The following is a 27485-nucleotide window of genomic DNA, read 5'->3' on the forward strand; positions in this document are numbered from 1 at the left end:
ATCCTTTCACAACCCTACTACTTGTGACACAGCTGCTTAGCTTCTTAAATTTCTGGTTTGGGAATATCTTGAAAACTTCCTGAGGAATCAACAAGAGAATTTTTAGTGATGTTATTCTCCACGTGCAGGGACACATGATGTCATACAGCTAGAATGAAATTTAAAACTGGAATTGCTCAAAAGGCTTATCTAAAATTTGAAAGCAAAAATAACTAGCCACATCCCAAGTCAAAATAATTTGCTTTACCTGGTTCTTTTCATAGCTGCTTTGCCTTCATGAAGCATACTTCAGAAGCTTAAAAATTCATCTTCTCAGGATACATGAACAACAAAATCAATGTCAAAAAGCTGCATCTAAAACTTTCAGATGCATCAAAGAAGCAAAGTTACAAGCGGCAATGCTAAAGACTGACAGAATGCAAAGAAGCTTTTAGTTAGGATACAATTTTCTGAAAATTAAAGTACAACTATCAAAGGGGTAGCAGTATTAGAATGAAGGTTGAAAACTGTCAATTTTTGATAGAAAGATTACTTTTAAAGTGTTAGAAACTAGTCAGATGTTTCTAAGTCAAGTAAGAGCACATTAACAGCTTAAATGTTCAGGTTTACATGGGATAGATGCACACTAAAATACAAAGAGAAAAGTTTCTAAGAAAAAGCAGCTTGCAGCTTACAGAAAGGCAGAAGAGACTGTCAAAAAAACCAAAATTCCATAGAACTGAAAAACCATGTAATTAGAATTATTAACATAAAGGAACATGCTACTTAAATCAGGTACGATTAATTTATCTGTTTAATGAACCAGTGCAAGGAATTCTGAAATCTGTTTTGGCAACCTATGCATGGTGATCTAGGCACAATAAAAAAAGTGGGCAGAAAAAAGGGGGCAGTGATTTTCAGTGTATTCTCAATTTTTTCTAAACCCACATCTTCTGTAAGAAGAAATTCTTTAGGACTGATAAAGAAAAAACTAGTGAATACATGCATATAGAGGAGCTCTCTCCATTTCTTTCTTTTAGAAAGACCTTCTAGATCCACCATTTACAGCAATACAGTTTTTTGATTTGTTCAAGGTAAACTACAAAAACACAGACAGCTGTTAGACCAGTACAGGTCTAACAGTTAGAAGGCAGAAGACAGAAACCAGTTCTTCCCTTCTTTTTTCTTCCTTCACTCGTAGAGTTTCAGAAAAAAAGCCAACAAAAAAACCCCAATGAAAACAAAAACCCAATCCCAAACCCTCTCCTCCTAACCGCCGAAATATGGCTCCTGCCATCATTATCAGGAATACAGACTGTCATTTACCACCAGCTGGCATGCAGGTTATCTTATTTATATGTGTGATCTGAGATAGAATTACTCCAGCCTGCAGCATTTTTCTTTCACTATGCGTGATTCCAGATGTCAAGCCTGGGAAACAGAGTCCAGCTACCAAAATGTTTGATATTATTGCCTCCACAGACTCTGATCACATTTCAGACCATGGCTGGCCAGTGCCCAATGTCCATATGCTAGTCCATCTAATGGGAAGATACCTGGCCAATGACTTCAGACTGAATTACAGTTTGACTTCCAGGGGATGGTAAGAAATTTACCGGATTCTTTGACTAAACTCCTGGTCCAGAGGAAAGAGGGAGAAAAGGTCTGGGCCTGACTTCTTTCCCTGTTTTCATAGGGACTTCCTAGAGTACGAAACTAGTGAAAACATGTCACAGTACAGAATTATTTCAGGGCAAGAGTAAACAGCTCAAAGGCAATGATGCTTCTAGACAGCCCACATGCTAAAATTCTAACCAGACTGAGAAGGTAAGGTAGACACATTCCTGGAAATATGTCTAAAAGTCATATACAAAGGCATGACAACAGGCTCTGGTAAGTCTTGAAATACTCAAAGAGAGTAGGAGAATATTTCAGGAAATGTCACTAAAAAGATGATGTTTCCTGTCCTTATGTTCTTTCCTAGGCATTTGTTGTGAGCTGCTGTCAAAGACAGACTTTTGGGCAAGATGGAGCTGAGGTATTTCCAAAATTTATCATACATACAGCACTGGAGATAACAGCACCTCTAACACCTCTCAAGTCTTCTTTTTTTATGTTAAGGGGAACAAAGGCATAATTCATTTCTACCTGCAAGAGCTCAAGACTGAGCTATTGTCCCTTCTACTGGCTTCTGTTATCAAATAATAGTTGTCACTTGCAGTGGAGAGCAGGGCTTGAGTGGCACCATCACCATGTAGACTAATATTTTGAGATTGACACAGATGGCATCTCAGTAAAGGTTAAGAATGCTGTACACATCATTAGAACAAGTCTGACCTACACAATGTACATTTAGCTGTTAGAACCAGTCAAGGAATCCACAAATCTTCCCTGGCTGTCCACAAATCTCTGTAGACACCTATGTGCTGCAACTGCTAGTTATAAACATTAAGTAGAGAAAGCCACATAAATAGACTCCATATACTACCCCAAGACAAACGGGAACCCCCCTTGAATATATCCCCTATAAACCTGGTTGTTTTCAATACGGATGATTTGCAGTTATATTTTCTACAACTGGCCACAAAAAGACTCAGATTTTACTTACTTAGGCTGAAGTCATTATTCAGGTATAAGCTGGGGATTGGCACACTTTAAAGAAAAGTATCATTCTCCTACTCAGTAAGAACAAGTGTCCAGAAAACAGAAGAGCAGGCATCAGATATCCTGGGCTCCAATCCTGATCTCAGCTCAACAGGACAACTAAGTTGAACATTCTGTGTAGCGAGGAATAACACTTGATGAAATCAAACATACAAAGAATCATCCTTCACAAGACAGCAGTTTCTTTCAAACTTCATAGTATAATAGGATCACAGATGCCAAATTACAACATTTCATGTTAGCTCGTGAAGCTGTATTCCATAAACCAGGATAACCCTATATAAGCACTCTGGGATCACAGCTTCACTAGCGGTGAAGTTACAGTGACATCACATCTAGGCATTTACTACAAACCAATGGCTTGCATAAATAGCACAACACACTCAAGAGATAAAGCAGCTCAAGAACAAGGAAACCTATGCTGTGAAAATCCCAAATCTTCTGAAGTAGCTGCTTACACCATCTACACTCCTGTTTATATGCAGCAGGAATGTAACCTATCTTTCTGAAGAGTCTCAGGCTTGGGAACAACGGACATGAGCCAGTACCCACTAATCATCTCAAGGAACAGATGTAGTCAGTGGACACATTTTCCTCCGAAGTCTTTTTCTGATAATGCTACAATGTCCCCTGTTATTATTCTCTCTTATATCTAAATCTATTATTCTTTGCTGCACAATGATCTAACATGAAACAGACTGGCTTGAGACTGAACCTATCTAATATTAATCTCCAGTTAAGGCATTCTCTGGTAAGGTGAAGTAGTATGCTTCCGTAGCTAGTAACTTTCTGAATTTGGTTTCCCACCTCCCTGTCGCTTTTTTAGTCCATAATCAAAAACATGGCTAGGTCATCTATAACTTTTTCCAAGTTACATTAAATAAAATTCAGGACTTTCCTGTGTAAAACAACTCCTTTGCTTCTGCTCTGGAGACAGAATTTTGAACTTTTAAAATTTATAGCCATTGCACTATTTTACATTAACTGTATGTGCACTATACACAGTCATAAATTATTTTAAAGATCTATTGCACAGTAGATCATATTCAGTATTGGTAAATGCCTCCCAAAATATTCCTAGTAAGAAATACCCCTCAGAAAAGGAATACCTTGCTAGTTGTTGTGAACAGGTAAGCCCTCTTTATAAGACTGTATTTGGTCTTATGCATTTTAGAAGTTTGTATGCAAAGTTCAATGTTACAAACATCATTTCCTTTTTGATAATCTAAGAAGAATTAGATTAAATTTCACTTGTTTTTACTCAGCATGCAGCGGGTAAATTGCAATTATTTAAAAAACTTTCAAGAACTTTAAGGAACACAGTCCATATATACAATGTAAATTCTTAAAACAAAATCCTGAACATAATCAGTTAAAATACATCAGTATGAAGAAACTTACATTCATTTGGTCATGACCCATAATTTTTCAGGACGGTAGCTTGGGCATGTGAGGTATTTGCAAAGATCATGAATTCTCCTCCTAAGATTTAGCATTTTACCTGTCCTTGACATTTGCTAATATTTATGATCTCTTATTACCTATGCATGTATCCTGTACTCATAGTATTTTAAACAGGTGGGATACATTTTAAGAATAGCAATATTCCAAACATCCAATACTTACAAATCTATAGGATTTGTAATAAGATTGACTTCCAATGGACTCCAAAACAGAATTTGTCTTTTTGCCTATGCAACATGTGCTACATATCTGCTTTTACAATTTCTTATAAAGTGCATTAGCAGCATATGACAACAACTCACTTCAGATTTAGCCTTCTCTCAGCTACCCCCTTTTACAGAGAATTTTCAGTGTCAGGCTATTAACTAACTTTAACAGCAACAGCAGCCAAATCCACTTCTGGTACTTTATTTTTCAGGATCTTTGGGACAAAAAACAAGGAACAAGGACTATACTGGAGAATGGTGGCACATTTCCAGTGAGCTGATTTCCAAATGACCAAACAGTCTACTTCCCGTCACAGTGGCAAATGCAATCTCATGCCAAAGCAGAATCCATAAATTTTCAGAAAAAAAAATAGTGACTGGCACTGGACAACCATAACAGAATGATTCACAGCCTTTCCCTACTGGCTCACAAAGATCTTTATGAAAAGTTCAGGAGTAGGGCAGCTAATCACTTGTTTTTGAGAGCAGCAGCTCACTCCAAACTACTTGGAGTAGCACACAAAGTGTACAGTGAATACAGAATAAGCCTAATATTTCTCACTTGGGGAAAAGTTTTTTAAAAATTACTTTTAAGATTTTATTTTCAGCAATATAAGAGGAAATTGAGGCCCAAGGAGTTTGGTAAATGCCCTCCCCTTGTCCAGTTACTGTGACCTTGTTTGTTACTTACAAAGGAAAACAAAGATATGGTATTTTTGTTTGAACTGCCTGCTAGGATTGCTTTTGATTAGTAAATTAAATGCAAGGTCAAGCTGCTTTAGCAACAAGGAGTTTTGATAAGGTGCTCCCATGGTTGTGTTATAAAAACATGATGACCTCAATGTCACTATGAACTCAGGCTTAATGAAAATGTGGAAAAATGATTTGTGTAACCAGGAAATATTACATAATCAGAGTGTATCAGCAAGTCTAGCTGAGAAATAAATATGCAGATGTAATACAAAAAAAAGTGTATATGTATAGATCTTTATGCATACACAACAAAATTAGGGGGGTTCCTTGAAATTTATTCTGAGGTTTATGTTTACTTATCTTACAGAAGTGAAACAAGACGATAGGAAGGCCTTGTAATAAAACATAACAGCTTTTATTCCAGTTATAAAAATGTTCATTCTGCCATCCATCTGCTGAGGTAAGCCTGAGATTTCTCATTAAAATTTCAGCATGGCTGGTCATAAAAAAAATAAAAAAGTAGGAATAGTTAAAAAAAGATAATTGGATTCTTACATGATTGCAGTATAGTCTGACACCTCTAAGTAAGGCTATACCTTCTGTGACTGAACAAAAGGTTACCTGGCATGGGATGTGTCACCTGTCACTAAATAAGCTATGAGATTTATTCACTTGGAAAGTTGGGCCCTATTTAGTCTGTTATTTACAGAAGCTAGAACATTATGATTTTATTATAAAATTAGACAAATAAGTAGAGTACCACTCCTCACTAACACATTATTCTAGTTACATAAAATATATATTAAATTCGGTATTAAAATGTAAGACAAATATCCTGAGGCACTCCTAATGGCACAAAATGGTGTTGTTACTTCCAGAAACAAAATTGAGCTATTCAAGAACAGTAAGTCACCGGCACCACAGCTTTAATTATATTGTTTAATCCTGTGAAGAAGCACAAGTGAGCAAAATGTCCTCTTTGTCTGTTCAGACACTTCTGTGATGGTAAAAGTCCAAAGATCTCTTAGTGGGATAGACAATAATTCGATAATGAAGATGATGGAAAACACAAAAATTAGAACTATCAAACTCATTAAAACAAACCTCATGGTTTCTTCTGACAAATATGATGAGAAAGACGATGTATACTAACAACACTAATGGCTCCTCAGGAAGTCTTTCTTGAAGCTCAAGAAAACTCATATCAATAATGTTTCCCCTGTATTTTGCTTAAAACTAATCTGTCATCATCTCCTGGAACTGCTTCTAGACAAATCTTTCACTAGGATAATCAAAATTTCCTCTTTTCTTTTTCCTTCCATTTCCCAGAGCTCACTATGGAATTTTGCTATGAAATGAGGCCACATAGCTTTTTACTGGACTTTCAAAATTGAGTAGGCTTATGCTCAGGTGGAAAGGAAGAGTCATGTATACTAAAAAGAAGTGATAAGATTGCTTTATAGGAGGTAAGCAGCATGAAGAAATAGGAATAACATGCAAAAAAGAAACCAAGAAATACAATAAGAGAAGCAAACAAAATAAAAGGGAATGAGAAAGGGTGGAGACAACAAAAACTACCTGCTGCAGTAAAGCACAGAATAGAGAGCAACAGGAGTGTCCCATCAAAAAATAGCCTGATGTCCAGTATTTCATAGTATAGATGGGAAGTACTTGCTGCTACCAATTCTTGTAAGCTTAGAGAAGTTTCCACTTCCTTTAAGAAATTAAGGGATTTGAAATAGAAGCTAGTTCAGTTACATGATTTTATAATGAGTAGACACAACTGCTGAAATTTCAACACTGCTTAACAAAACTCAATAGTACTACTTCAAAACTGGAAAGTATTGAAAATTGCCTTGCTTATAACAAGTCAGAGTTAGCACTTAAGTATTAATCTCAAGTATCACAAAAATTATTTCATTCTCAACTGAGTAGTGCATATTGTAAGCCTCAACTACTGTGAAACATAAATTATTTTGCTACATTTGTAGCAGGAAACTCACTTGTGTCTACCCACAGGAAATGGAATACTGCTATTTCCTGGAGACAAAAGCATTTAACTACTTCTACTTTAACATTCTCTGCTGGATTAGCATCTGAGAACTTTGTAATGTTCATAAGTATTGTAAATGCAATTTTCATACAGAATCATAATAACTCAAATATTTGATCCTCAGAGATTATTTTTAAACATTACTTATAATGAAATACTAAACAATGCAAGAAAAAAAGTAAAACTTTTCCATTTATAGCTGGTCTACTAACAATTCAAAGTCTAGTTTTAGAACTTCTTACTACACTTTTCACAATAATGCAAGCATTTCTCAGCCCAGGGAAGTTCTTAAATATAAATTATCAGAATAGAGAACGTATCAGATCAAAGTTTAAAATATAGTGACAAATACATATGCTCAGAAATAGAGAATTTTGTATCAGTTGTTTAATTAGTTCTTGTGATTTCATAAACTCTTTGAAGATTTCTCTTCAAATAAAGTCATGTGTATTAGTGTCCTGGTGCCACTCACCAAAACTTTGTCAGTAACAATAAGTACAGTGCACACATCTCCCCATAGCACTGTGCTTCCTGCATCTAACAATTATATTGGCAGCACAGTCACAGCCATTTCCACATTAGTTGCTGGAACCCAGATTCCTGCATGTATCTGCACATTCTCCTATGCAGACAGCAATCCCTGTCAATATAATTATCCCAAATTTGCTACTGTATGATCTAAATCTTTTGGGATGTACTGGTGTCCAAAGCCAGGCTGGATGGGGCTTTGAGAAACATTGTGTAGTGGCTGGCGTCCCTTCCTGTGGCAGGGGGTTGGAACTGAATGATCTTTAAGATCCCTTCCAACCCAAACAATTTCAAGGTTCTCATCTGTGATATAAAGACCTCCTTCCATGTTGCAGGAGACTTACTTCACATACTGGAAGAGCATACCATTTCCCAGAACTGTTACCAGAAAATGATTATTATTTTAATACCCATTATAAGTAGACAAATGAAACTGCTTTGAGTACCTTTCAGACTTACATTTGTTTTCATGCTATCATTGACATATAGTTTCAGTTAAAGAGTCTCATTTGTTTCTGTCAACTGATTTTAAAGAATATTTATCTAGTGTAAGGCTAGAAAAAAAAAAGATAATTTCTTTCCATTCAAATCATCCTGTTTCTGCAATCTATTGTAACTACTGAAGATATCACCCGTTGTCCCTGTTCCTCATGCAGTACCAATTGATTTCTTATGACAAAGGCCTGGAGCATGTCAATTTTATATCATGATTTTTTTTTTTTCCCCCATCCTAGACTGTGACCATCACAGACCTAGACGGTGAAAAAGCAAAATTCACATACTAAATACCAAATGAGTTTACATCTAAAACTAACAGGAAGAAAAGACATGCTGGCATCTCCTTTAGAATAATGTCTTCAATAATAAGCTATTCAAAAGGATGAACAGAAAGAATGAATTAATTTGCCAGACTTTTCCAAAGTCAGCTATCGGGAGATTTGTATCAGCATTGGGCTACTTCTAGGTGATGTCTTTTCTGTTGCAGCTGAATGCAGAGACAGCTTGTTACTACAACCAACTTCAGTCAAGCTGCTTATTGTCAGGTATGCACTTTCTTCTTTTTTCACAATTGCCAATAAAGTAGAAAAAAAGTATGATTGCTGATGGTTTTAGTTAACTTACTACTTTCATGAAGGCATTGTATTTGCAGAATACTGCCACAACTCATTAGTAAGAGATGGAAAAGTCACAGAGTAGTTCAACATGCCTAGATAAATTCAAGTGCCAAGAAGTAATCCTGTGCTAACTGGTAAATATATATTAACTTTTTTAAAAATGTTTTGCCACATGAATAAGAAAAGATTGCCTGGAAAAATAAATGAATTGTAGACATAGCTGTAAGGTAAATGTGTAGTGAACTCAACCAAAAGTGTATTCCCGTAGCTCAACTAAATTTTCCAAAACCTTATGGAGCTGCAATTAAAATAAAAACAGGATTTTACATACAGCCATGTAAAAATTATTTTAGTCTAGTCACTTCTGCTGTTAATTATGATTTTCTGCACACTCTGCAAAAAGACTCCTTGAGTCCATGCTCATCATTTACACAGTGGGCTGAAAGCTGCAGTACTCATGGGAGAGACTGACCCTGATCAGAGATTATAGCTGAAAATGACAGTGCAATCAATAAACCCTAATGATAGATAGATGAGAAGCAGATTTCACAGATGGCCTTAGCTCTTGGGTATTTGCGTGAGGTGCTGATTTCTGGATAGGCATGGACCTTGAAGTAAGCCTGTCAGCCAAGAGTGGATACAGCAAATATCTGCTGGAAATGCGGGCTGGAAAAATGGCAAAATTTCCTGCACTTGCTCACCAGCTTGATGATAAGACTAAAGAAAATACATGAGTCAGTATGCATGTCCAAAAATTATTATCTGACAGTGTAATGTCTTCAATCACTGTTGCATTTATCACAGATAAAGATCTGGCATGCTCAAAGACATATGTGCAGACATAGGTGCCAACTATACAAGCAACCTAAGACAAGAATTCACTGGCATGTTTAGGCAAACTTGCATTTTTTGTTGGAACAGAGGACTGAATGGATTTGTTATCAGCATATTTTTGGACTCAGCTGACCAAACAAAAACAATGGATGCTTAGTTTGGGTTACTGATTCAACTGGCTGCAAGTTAACCTACTATTTAAACACCAAACAAAAAAAAAAAAAAACAAAAACAAAAACAAACCCACAAAAATATCAGAATACAGCCCCTGACAAAAATTGCCATAATTAACACATAATTTCAAAATATTCCAAGGAATTCAGTACGTGTAGTGCATGAGACATTATATAACAGTAAAAACCCCAAGAAAAAATATTAAGGCATGTCTTAGTGAGATTACCACAAAACACTCCCAAAACTGAGAACAGTTTGACATTCATTAGGTTTAACTAGTCGATAAAAGATACACAGCACCATACTTAAGAGGGGTGGATGCTTTCTTTTAGCAGAGATATTTCATTTGTCTCGGATTTAAGATTAACCTTCACTAACGGGAATAAGAAAGCAATGACAGTGAAAAGTTCCTTACAATATTCCTTTCTTATTGTATTGCTCAAACGCTAGTGTTTAAAAAAATATATGCAATCCCTATTCTTGGCAAATCTAAAAAGGGTCTGGGAAGGCAACATACAAGCTGGACAAAGAGCAGAATCATACATATATCCTAATTATACAGTATTAAGAACTCAATAACCCATGTTGATGGGTTCCTGCAGACACTTCAGAAGTAGCATAATGACTTCCCCTAAAAAGGCAGGCCTGATGAGACTGCTATATAGCTCTAAGCCATCAGTCAACTGTGCTGTTAAGAAGACAGAATATGCTAACAAAAAGGTATTATTAAAGAAGTTAAAAAATACCTTTTCCTATAAATGCATATAGTTTTCTTGAAGCCTTGTTAATTTGGTTGGAGGACAGGCACAAATTTTCACTGCTGATCTAAGTAAAGTTGACTTTACTTTTCCATTGAGAAATTAGAAATCAAAATTTCAGTGACCTCAAGTCTCGTGTATCCTAAACATGCAATGTTCAAATGTAACATGAAGCCACCTGTACTCCTTAAAATGCACTATTTTTAGTTCCATTTCCAATTTCTTAATGTATTCCCTTGCAATAGAATCAAAGACCTGTGCAATACTCTAATATTGCTGTAGCTTTCAAAGTTATGTTCAGTTGCATCAAGAACTGCAGCATGTCTGAAATAATCTGAAATAATCTCTTGGAACAGAGAAAGTCCTTAGGTAAAAGACCTTGGGTAAATTGTTGCAAAACTTGACTGAAATTTCATGGTAATCCCACCCTTGAAAAAGGCATGATGAGCGAGTGTACTATCCCCCAAAGCACAACTTTTTTTTTTTTTCTTCTTTTTAAAGTGTATTTAAACCAAGTAGTAACACAACTTAACGTGACTATTAAGCTCAACGGTGTAATAAGTGATTCAGACCATCTAAATTTAATACTGTAACTTTCTCTACACAGCCTGAACAAGAAGAAAGCATTAAATGTTCTAGAATTAAAACACCATAATTGACAAGATGATTTAATTAGACTACAGTAGAAGGCTCTCTGAAGGCTATCTGTCCTGTGTCACTCACTGAAACTATGTCAGTAACAATAAGTAAAGACAGTGCACACATCTTCCCATAGCACTGTGCTTCCTGCATCTAACTATTATATTGGCAGCACAGTCACAGCCATTTCCACACTAGTTGTTGAAACTCAGATTGCTGCGTATATTCCTGTGCATTTCTCTATGCAGATCACAATTCCTAGCTATGAATATGATTACCTCCAATAATATAGAGGCTTCTGAATGATCCCTAACTCTTTTGGGACATTCTAGTGTCCATTCAGATGGGGCTTTGTACAACCTGGTGTAGTAAGAGGTGTTCCTGCCCATGGCAGGGGTTTGGAACTGGATGATCTTTAAGGTCCCTTCCAACCCAAGCCATTCTACAACACTAACTTCTGGGAGGATCTTGCATTAGCCAGTCAGTGAACAAGGGGAAGAAGACCCCATTGCCTAAAGGTTTGGTAAGCTCATCACATTCCTTAAAAGATCCTGAGAAGACATCTTGACTTCCTTCGAGGTCCATGAAGAACATAGCTCATCCAAGAATGATTCAAGAAAACAACTTCTTGAGAGAAGTAATATGACCTTGCACTTCAGATGAGAAAGTAACTCTGACCATTGCCAAGACACAGTAAGTGGTTTACTAAAAACTGAACCTTCTTTCTAAATAATAGAAGGCTTCAGAACCCAGGGTTAGTTCCAATAACAAGAAGGAGGAGGAGGAAAAATGTCTCTGGACTTCCACAATGGATGCTATTGCAGTCTTTTTAGGACTGGCTACAATTTTTTTTTCTCTAATTATCTAGGAAGGTTTGTTTTTGAGAATGGGTTGAGAGACTCCAGTGAAGTTTATTTAATCAGATCTTTCCATTTTGTTTCTCTCTCCTTTGTTGTTTAAGTACTTCCAAATTTTGAAGTCAGCAACAGGAAAGGACTGAGTCCTTTTTATTTACGTGCGTATGCACCTCTACATGTAAAAAATATTGCTGTCTTCAAATCTCTGAGCAAAATCTTCACAGCCTGAGAAAGTGTTGCATCCAAGAAAATCAAATCAGGGAACCAGTATCATGCCATAATTTTTCACATACAACATTTTTCTCAGATAATGTTGTATATTAGTTTACAATTCTTCACTAGCAAGTAAATAATTTGGGAAAACTGACAGTTACGGACAATAATTCCTTGCTTCTGGAAGCAAATAAATTGCTGGTTTAGAATCAACTTATATATGTTATTATGTCATTTTTAGATTAATGAATGGGGTTCTCAGCATACATTGAGCAATTTCTTGAATCTTGGAACTTTTTCCTCAAAATTCCTATTCAAAAAGCCATCTACTTTTCCACAACATAGAAAACAATGTTTTTACAGTATCTTTGATAAAAGCAAAGGTGTTCAATATACAAAATCCAAATTCCATAGTACAATTCTTAGAAAACAGAAAGAAGCTATCTCTCCAGATTTATACAGACATGATAGTATGAAGTTTTCAGAATTATTTATAATAAATACATCCTCAGAAGTATAGAATACTTAATGCACAACCACAAGCCAGGAATTTATTTAGGTACTTTTCTATGACTCACATATATCGAAGTTTCCAAAAGTAATTCTTCAATTTCAGAAGCTGATACATGTAATGTGACTTGACAGCAATATCGACAAATATATTAATTTGGAACATCACAGTGACTCAATTCAGTGAAGTGGAAAAAAAATAATTAGATGTTCAGAATCACTTCGTTAAACCTAAGACTCTACATATTCATAGAAAACGGGCAAATATAACATCAAATTTCATATTATGGCAATTTCATAAAAGACTGTTACGGTTTTCAATGCCATACACCCCTAATAGAAAATCAGTTTTCATAACACTATTTTAGTTTTCCTTGAATGTTTTCATAAACATGCACAAATGTGAAACTTGAATGATAAAAATTATCTAAGACATACTAGTTAATCAAACAGCTCAATAATTTGATATATTATTCCCCATTACTTGGTGACTAAAGTTACTTACTACAAATAATTGTCAGGAACTAAAATGTAAAACTAGCACTTCTATCACCTTGCTCATTTTCATGAGGTTTTTGTACAGCATTTTAATTACAAATAGTATACATGATACGACTGCAAGGAACACTGCCTAGGAGTATTTTGACCTGACATTCTGGAAAAGGTATTTGATTGCTCAGTAAAACTATTGTACTAAAAATAATTTCTAGATTAAAAGGGACTTTCTTTCCTTTAAAGCTGTGATATTTTGCAACAAAACCTTTCTTAAACCAATACATACTACTGCTTTGGACTTCATAGTAGTTTCTAAAAGACAATAATACCCATATTGATACATTCTTATAATACCTATGGACTGAAACCCATTAAACCCTGGTTAATTAAGAAAACAGGTTACATTACCATATTAAGAGAAGGCTGCCCTAGTCTTTCCTGATAGATATTAATCACTTTATTAATAATAGAAGTGAAAAAGTATAGTTTTTACATCTAAGCATGACATTAGACCACGGAGATCTAGAAGCTAGAACTAGAAATCTTGGTTCAGGACAAAAACTCAGAATAACGAGTTAGAATAATCATGTTAAACTGAAAACATGATCTAGGAGAAAATTAAGATTCAATTAAAGAATGTAAATAGTTTAACTAAAAATTATCAACTGAGAAAATACTGGATGAGGACACACAGTATGTAGCTATTCTGGTATTCGGTGGTTAGAGTTACCATGAATAAAAATGATCAGCAATATCATATTCTTGCATAAAAGACAACACAGTACCTGGAACTGAAGCTAATCTTTACAGTTTACTTGTTGATAAGGCTACAGCTGTTCCTTACAGAACATTCTCTACCTATGGAATAAAGGAAGAAATTACGAGGAATTCAGCTGAACTTTCAGTTGAGAGGAAACCAATACCCAGAATGTGCATGCAAAGTAAAAGCTCATTCTGCAGGAATATTACCTGTTTGTTGTGACCAGAAGGAATCCTTTCCCTAAATCTAGCCCTGTCTTTTTACAGATTTATCATATGTACTTCTCAGTGCCTGGGAAATGAATTTGTAACTAAGATGCAATTTTCTTAAGCCATTTCACTTTTTATCAGTTTCTTGCTTCTGTAAAAACACTAAACACAGTTAACTAGTTTCACAATGATTTTATCTACTCCAACCACACCAGATGGGTTTAACAATGAAGTAAAAAGTTTTCTATCATGGTTCAAAAGATGCCTTTAAATATAGCAGCACAAGGCCTGTAAACAAAACTATAAGGAAAAAAAGCTGCACGTGCAACCACAGTTCTGAGGTAAAAGCAAATATCTCACCTGTTTTTTCATGTACACTTTTACTAAAAATCCTCAAGGTATGCACTACCTTCAAAAGCAGTAATTTTGGTTTTAGAGCAAATGTTTGTGTTAGAAACCAAACAAACAGACCTACCCACCCCAACAAACAAAAAAACATCACAGCTAATAAAACCCCAAATTCTCAATTCCCCCTTTACATAACTTCCAACACTTCCATACCTTACTGGTATTTTATACATCCCCCTCCCCTCACCTGGCCATTTGCATTGATTAAGATATGATGTAAAAGAACATTTATTGAACACTCAGCCACATTTAAGCTTCTGACTCCTAACATGAGCTCAGCTTTTGATAGCAATCCCTATACACCAATAGACAACTTGGACATGTTATCAGAACGGTATCTTATTAGCAAACAAACCATTTTGCTTCAGTATATTATATCCATATTCTACCTCTGCATAGTTACAGTACCAGTACTTCTGTGAATTTAACTAAGATGCTGATATGAATAAAATTAATTCAAGTATCTGGTTACAGAACTGAGCACTAAATCCATAGGTTTCTAAATATTAAAACTATATTAAAAATCCTAAGTTAGACCCAACATCACTACATCAATTCATCCTTACATCTTAGTTACATCCTAGCAGTGATTTTACAAGCAATACATTCACCTCCATGATTTTACAAGCAATACACTCACCTCCATGAAAAAAATAAAACACATTGAAAAGTTTGTCAGACAGTTCAGAATGACATCTCCTTTTAATACACTATACATGCTCGCTCCTATGCAAACCAAGTTTTAACTGTCATGCTGTCAAGAAAAATGATAATTCCCTAGTCATATCTTATCTTTTAGAGGAAGTAAGAACTACAGAACATTTTACAATAGAAAGTTGTATCATATGTTTAATAAAACCTGCTGCTTGCATGAAAGCCCAGAGAGACGTTGTATTTGAATCTGACAATGAAAAAGAAAAAAATCAAAAAACCCAACCAGTGAACAAAATGTAGAAAAGTGGGAAGCATTTCAAGTTTTATACATGTCTATTCTATTTCCTCAGCCCTCTCTCAGCCTAATGCAATATAAAAGTCCATTAATAAAAGCCTAAACACATGTAAAGAAGTCTTAGAGCTGCATTGGGTCATTAACTGTGATAGACCTTCTTAAGGGATATATTCATGTGCCTACTAAAGAAAGTCCCAACCTGAAAATCACCTTAAGTATGGTGCCTTATCAATGTTCAACAATCAGGCATCACCTGTAGCAACAGATGTACGTTTCAAAATCTAGTCTGTTTCGAATGCTCCCCTAAATCTGGTTTCAAATGTGTTAGATTATAATCTAACCAACCAAAAAAAACCCCAAACCAAAAAGTTACTCATACTTCTTTGATCTAATGAAATTAGGTTCATTGCACTTCAGTTTTTTCTTCAGATTTTGCAACAAATATTGTAGAATTACCTTTGTATTTGAAAATTTGTAAGTAAAACAGAACTGCAGCTGATAGTTAAGGTAGGCTATAACCAAGCAAGTTAGTGCAGAACATTCTCTGCAAGGGGAAACTGCCTCATTTGAGACAGCTTGGATCTTTCCACTCGCAGTGCATTTGCAATGTACACATCTTTGTTCAGGCTGGGAGGGAAGGAGGCTTCCTAAGGTACAGATGTTTTGATTATTTTTCTTTAAAGGGGTTCATTGTTGTTTTTTTTGCTTTGCAGCAAAGGTACCTAGAACCTCTGTGTGGAACTGTTCACTTTTTATTCTTAAAGTTACCTCAGAAGAACTAAGCAAACTATTCGAGTTTGTCCTTTATATAAATTATGAGCAAATGGGAAAGAAAATAATTGCAAAGCATTAAAACTGGGATATGATCTCCAGCCGAGTTATGATGAGTCACACATTTCACTAAAAGTTTCTGCTTAATCCACAAACGCTCAGTTAAAAAGTCCCAGCGAGATGTGAACCAAAAAGAACAGCAGTTGCATTTACTGTTACGTCATACAACATAACAAACCCACTGAAGTCTCAGGCGTTCTGCTGTGCGTCTCTTTCTGGTAAGACTTTGCAATTTGTTTTTCCTAAATATATCTAAACTGACACAAGAAGGTAGGTAAATTTCACAGAAGAGCAAGATGAAGCCAGTAAAGATGCCGACACTGCACTTGCAAGGATACTTGATCCTACTCCTCTGCAACAAACCGGAGTGAAGACAACGCCGGAGTGAGACAAGTTTGAGCGAACTGCTGGCAGCACCGCCCCTGCCATCCGGGGGGAAGCTGCGGCACCCACTGCCCGGGGCAGCACAGACAGGCTGCTTCTCCCCCGCCACGCTCCCGTCCCGCGGTGATCCTCTCCCGCTTCTCCCTCAACCCGCTGGAAACTTTCTGCGGGGCGCGGCCCGGCCGCTGACACCAGTGCCGAGCCGCTGCGGCCGCGGGATGCCGGGGCCGCACTCCCGGCGGGCAGGCACAGCCCGGGGCACAGCCCGGGGCACCGGAGCGCCAAGAGGCTCCTGCCGAACACACCCACCCATGTGCCACCCTACACCGCGGCTGCTTCCCACCCGCCCTTCGCCCCTCGGCCGGGCGGCAGGACAACTTTCCAGGGGACGCTTGCCCTCTCCCGGCACGGGAAGAGTGTCGGCTCGGCTCGGGCCGGGCAGGCGTGTGGGGCGCTTACCTGGCGTCCCCGCTCGGCTGCAGGGCACGGCAGCGTCCCCGCGGTCCCCTTCATGCCCGAGGGGCTGCCTTGCCCGCACACTCGTCCTCATCCAGCTTCCTGCCCGCGGGCTGCGCCTCCTTCCCTCGCCCTGGCGGGGCGGGCGCCGCTCTCGCGGTCTCGCTGGCGCGGCAGGGAGGGAAGGAGGAACGGAGGGGCGGGCTCCAGGAGGAGGAGGAGGAGGCGAGCAGGGGGCGGGAGATGAGCTGTGCCCTCCCTCTCTCCGCCCCAGCAGCTGAGTGGACAGAGAGCAGCCGCGGACGGGCAGCGCTCCCCGGCTGTGGGGGGCACCGGGGCTACCCCGGTCTCCGCTGCACCGCGTCCCTGCCGTGGTCCCCGGCTCTGCCGGGCAGGGCAGGACAGGGCAGGGCTCGGCTCGGCGGTGCCTCTGGAGGGCGCCCCGATCCCAAAAGCTCTGCGCTTCATCGGAGCGAGCCGGCTCCAGGGTCGTCGGCTTGGCCGGGCCGGGCCCGACTGGGCCGGGCCGGGCCGGCACCGCCGCGCCTCGCCCGCGGGCGGGGATGGAGTTTGGGGCCGGCCTCAGGGTGGGACGGACGGGCTGGGGAGGATTCGGGATGTGTGGTAGGAGCCGGGACAGGACAGATGTGGTGGAGAGCACAAAAGGAGCTGGAGGAGGATGCCGGAGAAGGTTGTGAGAATAAGGTTTGCGCAGTTCAGGAGAAGAAAAAGGGATCGGGGAGGAAAAGAGGGAAACTGACTGAGGCAAAGAAGAAGGGTGACGTGCTGGTTGGGAAGATGAATGATAAAAACATTTTTTCCTGATAAATTTTGCAGAAAGGGTATTCAGAAAGGCAGGGAGGATTGAATACCAATAACCAAAGTTATCTCACTGATAACTGAGAGAAGAAAAGAATAGGAAAGGATTGTCGGGCAGCAAAGGGGGAAATGTGTCCTGTAAGTCGGCAAAGGCAGGTTTTGGGAAGATGAAGAGACTAAGGAAATAAGGATTCCGAGGAAGCCAGAATTTTACTGGGCTTGGCAGGAAATACATGTGAAACTTAGATGATGGGTATGGAGAAGTTTAGCGCCTTATCCTAGAGGTTAGAAAAATGAGTCACTGAGGAAGTGATTTTAACTTAGAGGGGATTTTAATTAGGGAAAGTATTCTCAAGTGAAAGCATTGGAAAAGTAGGGAATAAACACTGCAGGAATTTCTGGGCAAGAAGGAACTCTGAGATCAAAAGAACTATTCCCAGCCTGAAACAGCTAGTGCAACTGGGGAGAACACACAAACTTCTTGGTTGAAAGGCATGGGAGTGTTGCTTCTATATGGGATAGAAATCACCCTGCCCAGAAACTTCTTCTGTAAGAATTGTGCAGTATATCTTAGCATTTTCTGGAAAAATGTGCCATCCCACATGGGTAGTGGAGAGTTAGATTCAAGCTCTCCAAACTGAACTCACCTTTACAACCAGTGTAGCAAAGTGGATCCTGACCAGCCAGGACCAGCAGTAAAAGCAGTATTCCATACAGACTTGATACCATCCTAGTCTTTGGAGAACTGAATTGAGCTTTAGCATTTAGCCAACACAGTATGAAGAATGTATGGACATGCAGACTCACTGCCTTCAGTGTTTACTGACTGGAAGTTCATGTTGCTGAACTGAGCTACGCAGGAGTGTCTGCTGCCCCTCGTGGAAAATGACTTGAGATATGATGGGATACAAACTGGGATATGTGAAACTGGAGTAGAAATTACTGTGTACTGTGTGTACACTGAAATGTGTTGTTGAAAAAGGAGGTATCCTAGCCTGCTTTGGGGTAGGGCTATGTAATCTATATCTTTCCCTTTGTTTTTCTCTCTTTGTTTTTCCTCCTTCCCTTTATTGTGCAGAATCTTTCTTCTTGTGGCTCATCAGTCCTACCACTGTAATTACATCTAAAACTAATTTTACATATTTTATGTATATAGAAATTTTTATGGGAGTTGTTACCTGAGATCTAGTGGATGTTACATCTCTTGCATAGAAATGGTGTGCCAGTCTGGACTTCCAGATGCTGTTGTAGTATTGGACAAAATAATGATGGTTAAAAATGAATGTTTAGCTGGTTGTTCATAGGAGTTGGAAGTTCTCTGTCAGTTACCTACGGAGCTGCTGCTCAGAACTGGTGAAAATCTTGTATATATGAAACAAGGTGAGATCAGCATTTTCAAGTTATTTCTGAGCTTTGTCATTCCCCCCCCCCCCTTTTTTTTTTTGTGATCATTATGAGGACCTGTAGCTAATTAAGAAATCTTTTGTGAAAGGTTGCTGTCATAGGTGCTTGCTGGTATTTGGTACCAGTTTGTATTGTGTGTAACAAATCTCTTCTAGTTCCTTGAACTGTTATGTGTCTGAATTTGAGTTAAAGTACTGCAAGTTATTGTCCTGGATAAACAAGCAAGTTTCATCAAAATCAGTGGAAAATTCAGTCACTTTCTTAAAAGTATCTACTTGTTAGCAAATTCTGTGCTTGTTAACATAATCCATAATGTACAAGGATTTGTAAATCCAAACTATAGTTTAAAAATTATTGGTATGGGTAAAATTCTAACAGTATGCTTTAATCACTGGGACAGCATTAGAATTTGATATGTTGATCACCTAGATTCAATGGTACTAATAACTTGTGTGCAAGAATCTATTCCACAGAAAATGAAATATTGTATTATGGTTAACAGCTATAAACTCCCTGAAGAACACACATTTATTTTGAGTGACTCTCCATTTTCTTTTTGAAGACAGATTGCTTGTATAGTGGAATAAGCAGTGAGTGAGATATAAATGTAAGGATATTTGGGTTTTTAAGAGCTGGTTAATATGTTGATCAGTTCAGGTTTGTGGCATTTATACCATCACGTAAACAGTTGAGTTCACCTTCTCCTCCCTCACCTGTCCCCACCCCCCCATCCACCCCTCACTGGCCATGTTGCTTATGTCTTTTTTTGGATTGCTACTCAGCTGTGACAGAAGCTAAACAGCTTTCCCAATAAAGAAGCTCAAGGTCGGAGTTGGGAATAGCTCATACTGACGGCATGGATCCATCTGTACTCAGCTGGTTCATAGCAGCTTAGTCATCGTTCTCCAGAGACGCAGCCTTTGGGTTATGCTATGACTTATCACAGTGCTGTCATGTGCCATGTAAATGTTAATCTGCCAGCATAGCCCTACCCTTCAAAAACTGTGTATTGGACTGGGAAATAGCCCACTTGTCTCTGGGAGGTCTCTGTGGCTCATGCTACAAATCCTGTGCTCTAGTTTGCACACTTAAAAAAAGAAGCAATGATGCCCCCCCAAGAAAAAAACAACAAACCAAACAAAAAAACCCAAAACCTAACAACAAAACAAAAAAACCCAACAAACTCTAGAGTTCTTAATATTTTCAGGGATTATGCCTGAGTGGTCAGCTTCCTTCTGAGGAAAATATCTTAGGTGGTTTTATGAGGCCATCTCCCTGGACATCATCCAACTGTGTAAATTCAACTCTGAAAAATGCAAGGTGGGTTGGCCTAAAGGATCCAAAAGCTTTTCTGTGGCTATGTGTCATATGACCTGCTTTTTCTGTGAGCACCTATACAAAACATAAAGCAAGCCCTTGACAACATATTAAAGAAATACAGGGCTTTATCTAGTTCCATGGGCAGGTATTGGTAATAGTTTCCCTCTTGAAATCCAAGGATAGAATGACAAGGTGATTCTACATTCAGACTCGGTGTCCATGAAAAGAGCTCAGCCTAGGTATAAGATCCAGAGGACTGGAACCTATGGGCAACCTTCAGTTGTGAAGTGCACTTTGTTTCTTATAACCCTGAGCTCCTTAGAAATTCATGCTCCTGAAATGAGAATTTAATGTTCCTCTTCAGCTCTTCTGTTGTCCATTTTATTCCTCATACTGTATCTGGAATCCATGATTGTGTCTCCAAGTTGTTTATGCTCTTTATATAGCAAACAAAAAGTATCCTTAGCATTCTGAAGCTTGGTTTTGAAGATTTCTTGCTACTCCTATTAACTCTACAGCCACTTAGGCAATAAAATCAGGATTCATTTATAAACTGGGGTCTGCAGCCTTTTCTGGTGCCTTCTCCACTGAGGGGCCCCAGAGTGTAGGTATTGGTTCAGTCCAAGGCTCCTTTCAATGCAAACCTGCTAGATACAACTTGCTGGATTCCAAGAAGAAACACAGGCAGTATAGTTTCCTTGGTCATTCCTGGCAGGCAGTTTTTTGCATGCCTTCCTTGCCTCCTTTTTTCCCTTAACCCCTCTTAAGATTTTTTTCCTCTTATATTTGAATGTACTCTTTCAACGATTTCTTGCTTCAATGCAATTTTAATGTAATTAATTCAGACTACACATTTTGCTTGTCTTTTTGTACCCTTTAGATCTGACCAATATGAATGCACTGTTAGCAGAATGAACACAATTTTCATTTCTACCAGTTCTGTACCTATTTATATTGTATTATTTTCTTCTCAGTTGCTGGTTTATCTCTTTTTTTCCCTCTGTCTGTGGAGAAAGGAATAAAATAATTAGATTTTAAATGCCATATTGCACTCCTAAATAAGGTATTGGTCATTAAAAATAACCTTTTATTATGACCCATTTTGTCACAAAATGTCTTGTAGGTCATAGGTTGTCCCTAAGTAAAATCTTTAACAATTTTTTTTTTTAATTTATTTTTTAATACTACCTGCTTAAATCAGTCAGTGATTCAATGTAGTTGGATAAGTGTTTTGCTAGTGTCATGGTAAAGGTTGTTCATAAGCATGAAACTGTTATTGTAAAGCATTTGTAGTAGGGTGGCAAGTGCTTGAAAAGTAATTGTCTCACAGTGATGTATGGTAAAATTGTGTACTATATTTAAACTGGTCAAATACAACAACTAAGACTTATCTTTTTCTTTATTTAGAAAATGGGATTGTTTCCTGAAATTATTAGTATCTCTTTCTGTAGTCATACAGAGGATGGATCTGAGTCATACAAAGAGGATGGATCTCTGCTGTAGATATTCTAGCAGTGGTTATAAGCAAGCTCTTTAAAAGCCTTCTGAAAAAGGGCTTTAGAATATTGTTAACAGGGGTTTTCTGCTTTGCATTTGTTCTGGTTTTACTTCTTCTATCTAAATTATACTATATCTCTTGCCAAATTGCTATCAACATGCATGCGGCATAACAATTTTATTTTCAAATCTTTACTGTCAGCTGAATAATGTCCTTTCATGACACTATTTATGGAAATGTGAATTCCTTGGAGGCTTTGTAATAGTAATCAGTACTTTTGAAATTTCTTTTGTGCTCTTATTCAGACTTTAGCAAGAATGTCATACAGCCCTGAAGAGGAATCATTTCGTTGAGCCACTAGTTCTTGTGTCATCCAGATGAATTCATGCTCACTGTACGTCTTTTAAATGTACCAAGTAATGGTAATAATAAATCTGGTGCTTCAGCTATGTTACTACACTGAAATGTTATTTTACATCATTCTTTTACTGCGCGGTAGTTGTGCTGGAATTACCTCAGCCAACACATCTTATATCTGTCATAAAATTTTAAGCTTAGTTTATATTAGTATGTGTATCTTTCTTTTATTTTTTGCTTTTAAGAATATGGATAACACACGTCCCAATAAGGAGCACAAGGAAAGTAAATAACAATAAAGAAATAAAATATTGCTAATTACAACCATCCGTATAGAGCCAAATTAATACCTAGTAGTATTATCATGAATAGGCCATGAATTCTATCCTATTTGTAGGCTGTTAGGAATGTATACTACTCACTTCAGCTGTTGTGCTGGGTATATATTCAGTTATATATGTGGCTAAATATTTACAGCATGGACCATTACTTTATGTACAGTAATGCATAGAGAAGTCCTTTAATAGTACCTATAGATCAAACCATTTAGAATAGTCCATGAGAATTAGTGTCAGGTCTTATCCCACAATCTCACACGTGAGAGTGATGTGCCCTGTTTGCTGTGCCATTGCTTCTGTCCCGACTCAGAAAGGAAAAATTTGGACTGTTACGAAATCCCCAAATAATTTAGAGCCTTTCAGAATTGCTTGTTCCCAATTAAAGTGACTTTCCCCTTCAGTCTTGAGGCTACAATGATATTTGAAACTCTATTTTTCTATGAGAAGTTAGTGACAGAGTGCACCCCAAATTGTCCCTATCTGCTTATAGAAGAATTTCTGCTCTATGTTCTTACGGAAGTTCAGAAAGATTCTGAAGTTAGATTCTGGTGTGGCAGATCACTTGGGACTCCTAAAAGAATACAGGATGTTCTGAGAACCCTCAGTCCTGTGTTTCTGCCATTCTGAAACACAATGAAGAGACACAGATAATTTTGCACTGAAAAGGAGGGAATTATAGCAAATGGCAGCCAGAATAAAATAGCTACTTTAGAGTTGTGGCTACCTTTGCAAAATTGAAGCCCAGTCTCATGAATTCAGGAATGGTAATTGAGATGAAATAGCCACGAAGAAAGGCACTATTAAATCATAGAATTCTTTAGCATATTTTCTCAGTTAAAAAAAGGAAAAAAGTATCTCAGCCTTTATTTTAGTATTAAGCATATTTTTTCTCAAACAAAATACAGGCTTGTATTATGGCTTTGAAAAGGATGACAAAATAGATCCTGCTGCTGTGCAACTAGTGCAGGATATAAATTTTCTTTGCAAAACATAAATTCATTTAGGATAAATGTAATAGAGGTGAGACTTGCTTATACAGACACAGTGTAGAAAAAGTGTTTTAAAATCTCCTGTAAACTCCCACTACTCCCAGTTCTGGTTCAACTTTTCAACCCTCAGTGTTATTATAGGCATAAATGTAGTTCCTGAATAACTTGTTATTTCTAGGATCAGTATTTCCACTGCTGAGTTTGTGAGCACATTGGTTTAATTCTTTAGAAGTTCTGAAGAGTGAAGGAATGAAAGGCTAGATATCCTTCTGTGGGCATTGTTTCTTAGCTCTTTGGTTAACCTCTGTGTTATTTTGGATTTCATTATGACAATCCTATCTTTGATAGCACCATGTGTGTGCCTTAGGGAACCTAAGGTAAGTTCCTGTATTTCAGACCAAGAAGTAGAGTCTCCATTAGCTATGAAGATTAACTGAAACCTGATGCATTCTAGTGTCAATGAAGTATGTGTGTATCTGAAGCCATATGCTTAAAATTACCTTCATAGAGCAATTACTTCATTCATTATTTTTTAATTAAGTGATTAAATTAATTAATTATTACTTCATAGAGTAGTTCTGTTCTAACAGGAGCTCTGGAGGTCATCTTCATTCATTCCTTGCTCAAAGTAGCTCTAATTAGGTCAGGTTGCTCTGGGCCATGTGAAGCTGAGCCTTGAACATCTCAGAGTCTGTAGATAACCTCTCTGTTCAAAATTTGGATAGCCCTCAAGGTAATTTTATCCCCTTAATATCTGCTCTGAATTTTCTGTGTTCCAATCTGTCTGTTTCCTCTCCTCCCAGCCCAGTTCACCTCCAAGAAGAGCATGTCTCCCTCTTTATGGTATCTACTGGTCAATTCAACTTGACTTGCATAAACACATTAGTGGATATATTCCTAAGTGATGAGGGAGACAGAAGTCCATTTATTTCTACAGGCAACTGGGAGAAACAGAGCCACCACTTTTGCTGTGTGTCTCTAATAGAAGCACTTGTAGTTCTCTGTGTATAGCTTGCATGTTGGGTTCTTTGGGCTGTTTGATCTGTCTCACTTCAGGTCAGGTGGGATCGTGGCACTGAGCTGTGGAGGCCAAGTTGCTCTGAGTATGTGTTGGTTCAGGACTGCTTGTGAATAGAAGACTTTACATCAAATCAGGAACCCCGTAAGATTAGGTGCACCACTAAGCCACAGTTTTGTCTTACAGGCAAATAAATGTTATGAAACTCCTGTCAATTTGACATCTGTAGGGTCCAGTGCTCTTTGATATGCCCTAGGGGTATCCTACTTGGCAGCCTGCAGTGTGCACGTTCCCTCCTTGTCCTTTGTCCCATAAGGGTTTCTTGGACAACGTAAGACAACTCAAATGACATTAGACACTTGTATGTGGATGTATGCTTATTCCCATTGTTTGTTTTTTTACTTCTGTTCTAAGGATAGGATTCAGTTTGAGATTTAGAAATCTGCCCATCTATATCTAACTGTAAACTAAAGGTTTACACTTCCATGATCATCAGCGGGGACCTGGGCCTTGATTCATTTGCTTACACAACCAAATGGGCCTGGTGTGCTCTAGTATATCCAAGGCAGACATGGGGTCAAAATGGTGTGCCATGGGATTTGTAGGAGACAGCTGTCCTTCTGGAGCAGCAGCTGAAAGCCAGTTAAAACACCCTATCTGAAATTTTAGTAAATGTTTCCTGGCTAGCTGAGAACTTGTTATGTGCTTATTTCTTTTTCCCTTCAGGATATATGTGGAAACTTTCTTTACCTTTTCTGCTGCTTCTGCTCCACTGTGCAGCAGTATGTCACCCTGCTGTCACTGTTCAATTATCACTTAATTGAAAATTGGCTTGATTATGAATTGCATGCTTATTAAAATCAATTTAAACATAAATTGCTGTTCAATAATATACTTTGATGTCATTCAGTGTTATTAGTAAAGATGCTATGCTTTTTTCATACTTCATTGATGCCTATTTCAAACCAATGAATAAATATTTTATTAAATATTTTATTAAAATGTAATGAAAAGTATTTCATCCTTACACACAGTTTTTGCAGCACATGAAATGTACTTTGCAGACCTTTTTCTCTAGTTCTGTTAGGTGCAAGTTGCTTCTAGTTTTCTTTCTTTGAAGTTACAAATATGAATGTATAATCCATCTACTTTTATATATAACCATACTTTTCTCTTTCGCAGTGTGTACAACAATAAATCATCTCATTAAGTAATTTGAGGAATACATAATGAGCAACTTTTGGATATAAACTTTATTGTATACATGAGCTGAAGTCTTCATAACTATCCTTGAAATAATTTTTTGACTGGTGGGATTAATTATATATCACACAGATGCCTGTCATACACTCTGTTTACACTATAGGGAAATGAAATAGGATAGCTAATTTTCTTTTATTCTGTTAAAATGCCAAGGTTTAATTAAACTGCTTCAGCTTAAGGGTTGCACAGCTACATTCAGCTGTCACAAAGCATACTAGAAATTGATTTGTCATTACCTACATGCCCAAGAAGACATTCAGCAGGCATCATAATTTCACTCAGAATTGTTTTTATTAATCATAGCTGCTTTTCAGTTTCTAAAATTTGTATGAGAAATAGAGTATATTAAAATAAGTTTCAGCCATATGCTCAGGCAGTAAAAACAATGGAGATGCCAAATATCTGAATCTACATTCAATTTTGAATTAACATCTGGGTTTTACCTTTTATATGAGATTTTTATAACACTGAAATTTCATGCATGTTGGAACATTTTACATAATCATTCCCATTATACAACAACAATAAGACAGTGTCATGAATTAGCAAGACAATTATGGACAATAAAAACATAGTAACAGACAATGGAAACTAACCACTTGCTTGCAGCAATACATACTTGCATGTAAAGTGTAATAACCATGATATAGAGGATTTTAAAAAATGTTGGCAGAAGGGACATTAAGCTTGTTCACTTCAAGCACTCCACACCCAGCCTTCAATGATGTGAGAAAAACAACCACCATGCTGAACAGAAGAATGCAGCCATTACTCTATCTGCATTTCCAGTGTAAAATCCACAAAGGCAAAAGCTACATATATAAGAAGGATCTTAGTGCTGTCTTTAAACACTTGGGGAAAACTGGTGTTAACAGAATCCTTTCTCCTCTACTGCTGCCTGTTTGCAGTGAAAGCTCCAGCTGAAATCTGTGCACAGTGTGCTTCTAGCATGCACACAACTGTCTGGAGCTTGGAGGTATTTCCTTTCAACTTCTGTGCTAATGAACATGTAAGGTTTCACACAAAATGTAATAATTTACAAGGGAGTAATTGCAGAATAGGAATACAAGTAAAACAAGTACTGTCTGCATGGGGTTCACTCCCTAGGTTTGGATCTTGTATTGAGCTCGTTATTGGGGTTTCGTTTTTGATCGAACCTACCTGTTTTCCATTTCCCAAGGACACCTAAAGTTCTTGTAGCTTCTGTGGCTGTAATCAACACAGTGTTATTGAAAAGTTCTGTGTCTCATATGGCAGGAGAGCTCAACAATTCTGACATTTTTAGTCAAAGAACTGATGG

General features: G+C 37.8%; 1 protein-coding gene across 4 annotated transcripts in view; it reads right to left on the minus strand.

The window, feature by feature from the left end:
• SGCG (sarcoglycan gamma) overlaps positions 1-17375 on the minus strand; it is a 104761-nt gene extending 87386 nt beyond the window's left edge. For all 4 annotated transcript variants that reach the window (XM_088069000.1, XM_005516264.3, XM_014248786.2 and 1 more), the window contains exon 1: positions 17183-17375. The gene's annotated coding sequence lies outside the window, so the exon portion shown is untranslated. The remainder of the gene's footprint in view (positions 1-17182) is intronic.
• Positions 17376-27485: the final 10110 nt, after the last annotated feature.

The sequence above is a fragment of the Pseudopodoces humilis genome, chromosome 2 (genome assembly GCF_049639895.1).
Source record: "Pseudopodoces humilis isolate 2021_Gansu_Grassland_sample_001 chromosome 2, ASM4963989v1, whole genome shotgun sequence".
Classification (NCBI taxonomy): domain Eukaryota; kingdom Metazoa; phylum Chordata; class Aves; order Passeriformes; family Paridae; genus Pseudopodoces; species Pseudopodoces humilis.